The sequence below is a fragment of the Anopheles darlingi genome, chromosome 3 (genome assembly GCF_943734745.1).
Source record: "Anopheles darlingi chromosome 3, idAnoDarlMG_H_01, whole genome shotgun sequence".
NCBI lineage: Eukaryota > Metazoa > Arthropoda > Insecta > Diptera > Culicidae > Anopheles > Anopheles darlingi.
Genome location: NC_064875.1, coordinates 40,548,439 through 40,558,438, shown reverse-complemented (window position 1 = coordinate 40,558,438; position 10,000 = coordinate 40,548,439). Strand labels below are relative to the sequence as shown.

Here is a 10,000-nt window from a genome sequence, read left to right as displayed (position 1 = left end):
ACGCAAAACTCGTGTGAAGGTCTTTGTTCGAGTGTATAGCGGCATGGCCAACCATGTTACCGCCATGTTGCAAGCGTGCAAACGTGATTAATATGAAGGCAGAGGAGGGGCGACTAGGAGCAGCGGAACGGAAAGTGGAAGCAGACGTTCTTTGAACTTTGGCACTTCGAAGCCATCGCAGTAGCAAGCGTTGTTTTGAAGCGGTATGGCAACACACAATTTTTGGAATGTCAGTCAGGTGTGTGTGTGTTTGTTGGGTTGTTCGGATTAGTAAACGGGCTTTACGTATGTGACCGTTATACGACACGATGTTAATTAATGGTTTTATCGAAACGAATCCACCCGTTGGTGTGGAATCGGATTTTAAGAGATTCCATCAACTAACACGAAGCAACAAACACACACACAGACACAGACACACCAACGACGAAGATGGAAGGTGATGCGTGTGTTTTTGGCGAGGTATAAATAGCAGTGACCACCAGACCTTCTGACGCGAAGACGCAGCAAATGGAAAACATTCGGCGCAATGGCGGCATCGCAACGACACAAGAAGAAGAAGATGGCATCAAGATGGGACAGACACTGCTGCTGAGCTCAGCGCTATTTCCCACCCAGCACCACCACCACCACCACCACCAAGATCCATTGCTCAACTGGCACCCACGCGCAAAATTTGGTCCTCCCGACCCGACCCCATTCATCGGTGACGGTCGCATGTGACGCAAGTGGTGTGCGAGACCGGGGGCGGCTTAACGTCGATTCTCCGGTTCTCCGGAAGACAAATTTAATTTTCCAACTTCTTCGTCCACCTTCCCTGCGGCTCCTGCAGCATGCAGCATGTGCCGGTTTGGTGGTTTGTATTATTTGGGAAAATGCTTTTGGCATAAATTGGCTTTCACATGCGGGTACGCGGAAAGCACGAGGAAAAGTTACGCTGTACATGCTTCTCACACACACACACACACACCGCGAGTGCACCGAGTGCACTGAGTGCAAAAGGGCGAATCCATCATTCTAATCTTATTATACTGGCTGGCATCTCATCGCAAATGTGGATGTGCGCTAGCTGGTGTGCAGTATCACCGCGCCGGAGATCCAGCATCCGGTACCAGATGATCCTTCCCATCAGCCGTGAAGCTGGAAACGATTGTTTCGGTTCACATGCTCCTGCATGATTAGGCGCGAGCGCGAGAAGGCTGACTGCAATCGCGATCGGTACCTTCCAGCTGGGTGCTTACAACGGTCGCTTCCAGTCGCCGTTTTCCCGGACGAGATAACACGATTCCATTCTAGCTAAGTTCCTTTCCTTGCCGAGCAAAGACAAATGCATCCCAAAGCGAACCGTTCGCTGCAACTGCATCACGGAAAACTGCATCACTGTGTTCTCTTATTGGGTGTAGAACCGAACTGGGGAGAAGGAAGCATTCGTCACTTTTCCAAACAGACATTCACAAGGCACAAGGCAAAACCGGACCTGACTAGACGCGAGCGCGCATCTGGCTTCCGTTCCGAGACTATAAATAAGAAATGCTCGCGAAATGCGCGACGATCCATGTGTGTGTGTGTGCCACCGGAAGGGGTGGAGGAAGCGGTGGAGCGGAAGTCTATTAACAATAAATACAAAACTGATCTCCCGATCTTCGCAGTGGGTGGTGGCTGCGTGCGCATATGGACGCCAATGACCTTCGATTCGATTTGGACACTTGGCTCGCGGATGGAGGACACTTGTGCTCTAGAAGAGGAGGTTGTGCGTTTCCCAATACTACTACTAGACCTCAAGTGCGTCACGACAGTGTCATCGAGTTGGAAATGAGATCGAGGTGCCGTTCCGCGGTGGGAACCGTTCCTTCGACTCCTCCACGTAACGCGTAAACAAATCGCCCGATCACGGACGGCGTGTGACTATTTCCGTTCCGGTGAGAGATATTGCGCCTTCGCCATCACTGGCACGTGCACGGGTTGTATCGTTATTTCAGCGAGCGAGCAAAGCTCTCCGCCAACCTCAAAGACGGAGGAGCTGCTGAAAAAACGAGTTCAAGGTACGCCGGGAGTCAGCAGTTTGGCTTTTATCTTTCCTTTCGCTTCGTTTGCTCTTTTCCGGCTGTTCAAGTTCATCGAAGTGTGTAGCAGAAATGGGAACAAGTCCTCGAGAAGAACTTGGTTAGTTACCGGGGGCAGTGTGGGTCGGCTGTTATTGAAGTACTAAGAACTCATTATTGCATGCTGTGGATTTGGAATGATGAATGCAAGTTGAACGCTGGCAAGAGCCTACTGCTCGATCGTAACGAACCGTATTCCTGCTGTTGACTGCAGAGCAGGGGGAAAGTCATATTCTTGAGAGCATTCTTGATTTTGAAGTTCTCCTAAAGACTCTTGTGAATTCATGTCTTTGAGATCACAGTGAATGCAAGATGGAGAGAGAGGGAGAGAGTTGTAAACAATCTGCTGATGCTCGATGCATTTTCGAGGAGCATCTTCACAGCTACAGCATCCACGACCGCTGCGAGCCAGATCTCGTTTGTGCTGTAGTACGGTTCCACGGTTCCGCACTATCCGCAACGCTCGCACACTAACACACGCGCACGAGCACAAACTAGTGCCTGCGCCAGGAAACTATTAATACGCGAGGCGAACCAACCATTAGTCAACGGCTATATCAATAATGTAGTACCAGTTCTCGCGGCTCTTCAGAACAGAGTACACCCACCACCTTCAGAAGAGCCCATCCTTCCCTCCCCCATCGCTCCACCAGCGCTCGCTTCTCGTGAAAACATCACACGAAAAGCAGCACGGAAATGGCTCCTTATGGCCAATGGGACACTTCATTACCGTAAACTCCCCGGGTGCTCTGTGCCTCCAGCGTTTCTTGCGCGTTGGTGGCAATGGCACCGGAGCTCCGGTATGCCGGCATCCGCCGGTACCACTAGTGCAGCTTCAAAGGAAAAGCCATCATTGAGCTTAAGGATTGCGCTCTGGATTCGTTGTTTTAACCGAGCAACCGGTTCGGAACACACACACACACACACTCTCGACACACTCGACACACTCCCGGAACACTGGGTTTAGTCGGAATTGAAGCTTCTCCACTTTGCTTCCCAAAACAAACGCAGAGTTGGTGCTGCAACTGGAGTGATGGTGGGGAGGGGGGTGAGGTGGGGATTAAGGGTGGTTTTGGCACCACCTACCTGGCCTGTATGAGCGTATGAGCGTTTGTGTGTATGTTCTGCTGTGTTGTGCGAATCAAGCCAAAAAAACCCTCCCAACGGTCCTGGGAGTCTCGTTTTCTCGTTTCGTTTCGGTCGGTCGGTTGGTCGATCTAGGAGGCTGTTCGTTCGTTCACCAACTAGTGCTTGGCTCCGGCGGCGGTTGTAGCTGCAGTCTTCTTATTCTACGCGGCAATTATTACACGCCCGGTTGAGACTGGCATTAGTAGCAGGAAGCGTGCGGTCAAATCAGCTAACTGCAGTGGTAACACACGCACAGAGCAGAGCAGAGCATTAGAAGAAAGCATTCGCCCGCAAGGGAAAGGTCCAGATTCCAAGGTCCAGAATCCAAGCAAACGATGCGAGCAAACAAAAGAACACACTCCAGAAACACACGCAGCGATTGCAGCGTACAGCAACCTCGTTGATAACCTCGTTTGATGGTTAAATCGCCTCTCTTCCGGAACTGCTTTGTGCTTCTTGTGCACACACACACACACACACATACAATCCTGTAAAAAGGGTAGTGGGTCACACTGTACCAACCCCTCCCCAGGGGAGGGCGACGTACTTTTAGGGTTTCCGCTGACGTCACACAGGTCGTTCCGGCCACAGAGCAGAGAGCCCGGCACAAATGCAGTCACACGCAGCAACAAGCCACTCTTGGTACTAAGATCACGGGAACTGCTGCAGGTACGGTTCGTTGGTTCGCGAATGAAAAGTTTATCGTAAAGAGGATCACAGAGAGGGTAATGGTAGGTGCTGCACTAATAGCTAGAAGTTGGTGGTGCTGCTGCTGCTGCTCGATAGAACCCTGCCACCGATGGTGGTGATCGCACATTGACTACTGAGCCTGAGTGTTACTAGCAGCCGTGCTTGTTGGTAGCGTAGTGATCACCACGGGCACAGGCAGGCAAAGACCACTTGGCACTGTGTTGGTGTGATTCCGGGATCGTTCTCCTTCGTCTACAACCGACCACTAGCTCCAAACGCACGATCACATTCACACACCTACTAATACCAGTACGGTACACCTAGGACAACACCGGAGCAGTAGTGCACTCCTCCGCTAGTAGCAGAGCGGGCGCTAGTGCGTCACTTCTCATCGCCATCGCCATCGTCGTCGTTGTCTGGTTTTTTTTGGGGAGGGAATTTCGTCCACGTTGCCATTACCTACACACGCACGCCGATGACGAACCTGAGAGAGTTGTCCGACTAAAAATAGGTCCGCATACGCCGCAGGCCGCAACGCCAGGCGCAACGATCGCAAGCGAGAGAGGACACCGGACGTCGCGCACTCGCTCACTCATTGCGACGGATCATCCGGCGCTATAAATAGTGTTTGCCAGAGTTAGTGTGCCGTTCTGGTAACTCGGTCGGTCGGTTGGTGAATGGTTCCTGCAACAGCATGTTGGTGGAGTGCGAACAAAACCGATCATCAGTGATGCTGTTGCTGCTGCTGCTAGAATGCCACTGGCAAAACCGATCCCGATACTCCAATTGTATGGACCTGGGGTCAAGTGATTTCAGCTTGCGCGCTAGGCAACGGAACTACCTCAACTACCCCGGTGAAATCGGTAACGCACGCTACGTAACGTACCGTAACGGATATGAGTATGTGGGGAGTGTTCGCCTATGGTGACTTCGATTGGAATCCATCATCATCATCATCATCGCGACCACAGACCACAGTTTGTGTTGATCTTTCGTTGACGTTTCGTCCTTCCCCGTACCTTGGATTCGCGTGTTTCCCGCGGGTGCATACGTCGTCGTCGCAGGTTGATTGACCGCAACGTACTAGGATTTGGGTCAGCTTCCTCTCTCTCATTCTCTCGCTCTGTTCCCTCGGTTCTCTCTGCTTCGCTCTCTACCTGTCTTGCAGTGTGCAGTGCATCATCGGGAGTTTCGTCGTTCGACCGGGTGAAGCGATGGATCTCGCCCACCGATGCCAAGTGGGAACCACCAACCACCCGGCCTCGTGGTTAGTTGCTGACGGAAGTTGTCGAGAAATAGGAAAATATCATTTCACCGTGTGCGGCCTCGCCTTCATCACGATTCACCCCGGTTGCTCCGTGATGTCGTTCCGAACATCAAAAAGCGTCCGCTAATGATGGAAATGCTCATTTTCAGGTGCAGCACTAATGGTGGAACCTTTGCCTTTTCTATTCTTTTTCCCCTTTTTGCTTAACGGTTGATTTTTTATGTGCTTTTGCAAAACCATTAGCAATCGATCCATTTCGGGAAATTGCATTTGAGGGCGCTGTTTGAAGTTTTCCTCGATGCATGATTTGGGAAACACTTTACTCTCTCTCTCTCTCTTTCTCTCTCGCTCTAAAATGAAGAGTGAAAATGATGTCCTTTTGAAATCGTAAGTCGCTTTTTGTGTGCGGAATACTTTCCTTAATTCCACTACCTATGTCTCCTTTTATCCTGTCCTCTCTCTAATGAACCGGATTCGGATTAGCCATCCTTTACGTCCGTTTGTGCCCCGCAATTAGACGAGAGAGAGAGAAAGAGCGCGCGAGCGAGCGAGAGACATCATAAAACATTTCAGCTATCAGTTGGCCATCAGTTGAGGATTCTGGTATAGTGGCCACCTCGCCCATTGCTGACCGCGGCATCATTTGCCGCGTTGCACCATTAATCAGGCAACCGACCGAGTCGCACGGACCGAGGGAAATCGGGACGAACGGAGATTCGCATGGTTAAGTATGGCCTACTCAGATCCCGGGGGCCTACTAGATAACGGAGTAATTGACTTTGCCAAGCACTTTGACTCTTCTGTTCATTGATGGAAATGCTCGACATTACGGAAATGGCGTAACTTGCGGGTTCTGCAAAAAGAAAGTTTTCCGCTAGCGGTCCACTTTCACTTTTGTCCCAAACCCCCCACTGGCCCCTGGAGTTGGGGACCGAAAATCGGAAACAAATGCGCGCTGTACTGTGCGCGGTGTCAGCAGAAGTAACTTTGACCCGGGAGCTCGCTACTGTTCACTTCATTGCTTCATTCCACTTACTTTAACAGCTTTCTGGTAAAAGCCATGAGTCAACGTGAACATTAGTGACAACGTCGGCAGCAGCAAGCGCTCGCGGATCTGTCCATGCGTATCCATCAATCAAATCGTCAACCACGCGACATGCAAAGGAACCTTTCCGTGCAGCAGATTGTTCTTGACACATTCCTGGTGCGCGATCGCGACGACTTGTTTATTCGCGACGGTCGGGAACGAACGAACGTACGTACGCCGTTCGCCCAATCCGTCAATCAAAACAATTTGCATCCCGTTACGGTCTTCGTACACGTACCACCGGGATGTTCCCCCGTATGGGTGGTTGTCCTGATGTTTCATTAAACAGCAACACACACACTCGCACGAGCTTGGTTCGGTCGCCACATCCTGTGTCTGTGTGCCTGTGTTTCTCGCCCCCAAAAAAAAACGGAACGAGAATGTAACGGATTGCGGTGTAAGGGAGCAAAAAGGGATGACGTCACCTGTCACCCTTCGCATCAATGACACAAAAACACACCGAGGGACGAATACACACCGAGAAGGTGGCGTGCAAAGGAGCTGCGCTTCCGACCCCGTTCCGGAATCCGTCAGTCACGGTCACAGACACTCAAACACATGAAATAAGAAATAAAAGAAATATCATCCCCTTCCCCCGTTAAGGGTGCGGGCCCTAAAGTGTCACCTGGCAAACAAAAAAAAACAACATGCCTGCGTTCTCCCCAAAAACCAAACTCTGCTCAACACCAAACCACCGGGGACCATGCGTGTGAGTGTGTGTGTGTGTCAGCTGCCATGTCGGATGCGTCGATGCGTGGAGTCTCGTGGATTGTTTCACGTTTTTGTTTCAACGACTCCCGGAGCTAACGATTGGCGGACTGGCGGACTGGCGGGCTGGCGGGCTGGCGGGCTGGCGGACGGACGTGCATGCCACGGCAACAGCTGGGCTGTTTTCGCATTTTCCAATCTTGGACCGGATTCTGTTTTTCGTCGTCGTCGTCGTCGCCTACTAAGTCGTGTGTGTTGCTGCTTGTCCTGCAAGGGCCACAAAGGTACGCAACGCATGCACACACACGCACGCACGTACACATGTGGTATCGACGTCGGTGATATACCGTGGAATGTGATACATTATTATTTATGACGATAAAAATTTATGACTTTGTTTTTCTGTCCGTAGCTTCTTGGAGAGAGAGAAAGAGAGGAAAGGAGAAGGATGGCGAGGAAGATGAACCTCTGCCTTCACCTACAGCCAGCCGCCTGGCTGGCTGGCTTCGGTTGCGTGTGTAATCGATGAGCCGATTTGTCGATGGAAAAACTTTTTCTTCCCGTCTGTCCGGAGTCCTCCCATCATCACGGTTTGCCAGTGCTCGGGAGTTTTCATTCGCTGCTGCTCCTGCTGTTGCTGTTGCTGCGGAGCCGCAGGCAGTGATTGATCAAGCGTCAGGTTCCGTTCCGGCTGATGTTTCGTGCCGCGATGTGGAGGTACAGCCATGAGCTCTTCAGGTTGGTTCAAGGATGCTATTTTTGGCGTTGCCACTCACGTACTCGCACTCTCACTCGCCCATTTACGTGCGGTAGAGACGTGTGGTGCTGAATGATGAAGCGACGGCTGGACTGGACTGGCCACGATGCGATCGTGCCAGCACGCATCGCATCACAAACTATCTACCAAGCCTAGGAACCATCCTGTCTCTACCTCTCCGGTGCTTTCGATTTCGATTCGAATCTCGATGCCAATGCTCCACTGCTCCAGGTTAGGGCAAGGAGAGAAGCTGAGGGTTATGATTCCACCACAGCACGAGGGGTGCTACCTGGGGATTTAGGGCTCGAAAATAAACAGCCTACCGTCGGCGACGACTACGACGACGACGACGACGGGCGACTGACGTGGGTGATTTGGAATGAAGGACTTCGTAAACACAGTGCCACTGTTCTGTTCGGAACACACACGGTCGTTAGGCTAAGGGAAGGTCTATGGAAGCTTGAACCGGAGGGGGGGTGAATTCGTTGAAATCCGTTCTTTACGGTGAGGAGGGAGAAGATTCCAATCCTCAGGGCACGCAACCCCTCTTCGTTGGTGAGTTGAAGTTGTTGTTTTGCCATTTCTTGCTGCTACTGCATTACCCCTCATCGGATTGAAGTGGTTGGTTGAGCGTCTTGAGGAGCAGCAAAACATCGTTTTGAGTTGATTGAAAACAAAAAGTGGAAGAAATCACCCGCAATCGATTTAATTTGCGTCAAGTAAACACTTTCAATGATCTCATGCGTGTATAATGGTAATTGTACTTATTCAAAGATAGATATGTTTCATCTGAAAACGATGCGTCTGTTTACATTGGCCAATTAGTGGTTTTAAAAAACCAAACATAAGTTATGTGACCACCAGAACAAAGATACGCTTTCTCACAAGAACTGAAGTCATGTATTATCGATTGGAACGAATGATCGTTAGAAATGGTGTGACAGATAAGCGGGAGTAGGAGTAGCCCATCTCGATGCAGCAAATCCAAAGGATTCTCCAAATGAATTCTCAATTTTGTTTTTTGTTCAGCTATCCGAAACAGTTTCAGTTGCTCCTTTAAGGATGATTATAAACGATAGTGATTTTACCAATATGAGAGATCAAATCGATAAAAATCCATCCATCTTTATATATGTTTAAAATGAACAGTTAAAGTTAAATGTAATTGAAGACGTTTGCGTTTATTTTATGAAGTTTTTTTTTAAATATTGATCTTTCACTCAACCTAGCTAGGTGGGAAATTAGCTTGAAATTTACTATTAAAATTCTTATCCTTTTCGCCTATACCAGCTCCTGGCCTAGCGCAACATAATTCTAATGTAGGACTCTACAATGTGTAATCAAACGGTTAGTTCATTTAAAACTGGATTAGCGTTGATGTAATTGTACAATGTAATTAAACTGTTATTTGAATTCAACAGATGGTAATCTGTTTGGTATGTTTTCGAGAGTTGCAATGAAACTTGCTATTATCGATCGGTGCAAGGCTTGAAATGAATATTACAAGGCGCCAAATGAGAGTTTATTAAAGGTTTTCCGGTAAGATAATGGCATTACTACACGTGCAGCTTAAAGCAAGGATTATACGATTGCTAAAAGCGCGAAGCTCTGCTGAGGACTCAATCTATTTGTTATTGTCTCTACTTGTTCTTTTCATCGCATAGCACATTGAATTCCTTGCCCTAGAACGCCATCAAGGTTTTTGAAAACAAAAAATACTGCTTCATTAAAGTAAACAATCGAGTTGTACCACTCGTTCAGGCGGAGCAACCATTACAGAAGGTCCATAGAAACCGCGCTTGCTTCAATCGAAATAGAAAAGATCTACTAATATACCCACAAGCGCGCGTGTGTGTGTGTGTGTGTGTGTGTTTGTTACAAACGTGTCCTATTGACAGATGACACTAATGGCAGGCTGCTCCATCTGTCAATGGTTTACTAATGAGTGTACTAGGACGATTTGACGCTCGTTTCGTAGCCGCCTTTTACTACAAAAAGAGGCAAGAAACTCGATGCTGCGAAGGCGACACCACGAGTTCCGTGCTGCCATTTATAGATTTATAAAATATTCCACATACACCTGAGCCGGTATTCGTTAAAACCCCATACAGACCTAACCATCTGTCGGTCAAATGAATTACGCAGACCGCCGGTGTACCACCATCATCCTCATCATTATCGTCCCTGTTCCCTTAAATGCGAAATGATGTTGAATGTTTATATTACCCGTCGCGAACATTCCTGGGCTGGACGTGGAGGGT

General features: G+C 49.3%; 1 protein-coding gene across 2 annotated transcripts in view; it reads right to left on the bottom strand.

Moving 5' to 3' along the window:
- Positions 1 to 10,000, bottom strand: part of LOC125955987 (RING finger protein nhl-1) — a 49,205-nt gene that overhangs the window by 28,385 nt on the left and 10,820 nt on the right. Inside the window, exon 1 of one of the 2 annotated variants that reach the window (XM_049687367.1) lies at positions 3,778 to 4,045. The exons of the other annotated variant lie outside the window; for it this stretch is intronic. The gene's annotated coding sequence lies outside the window, so the exon portion shown is untranslated. Of the gene's footprint in view, positions 1 to 3,777; positions 4,046 to 10,000 lie in introns of those variants that run through there. 2 annotated transcript variants of the gene reach the window in all.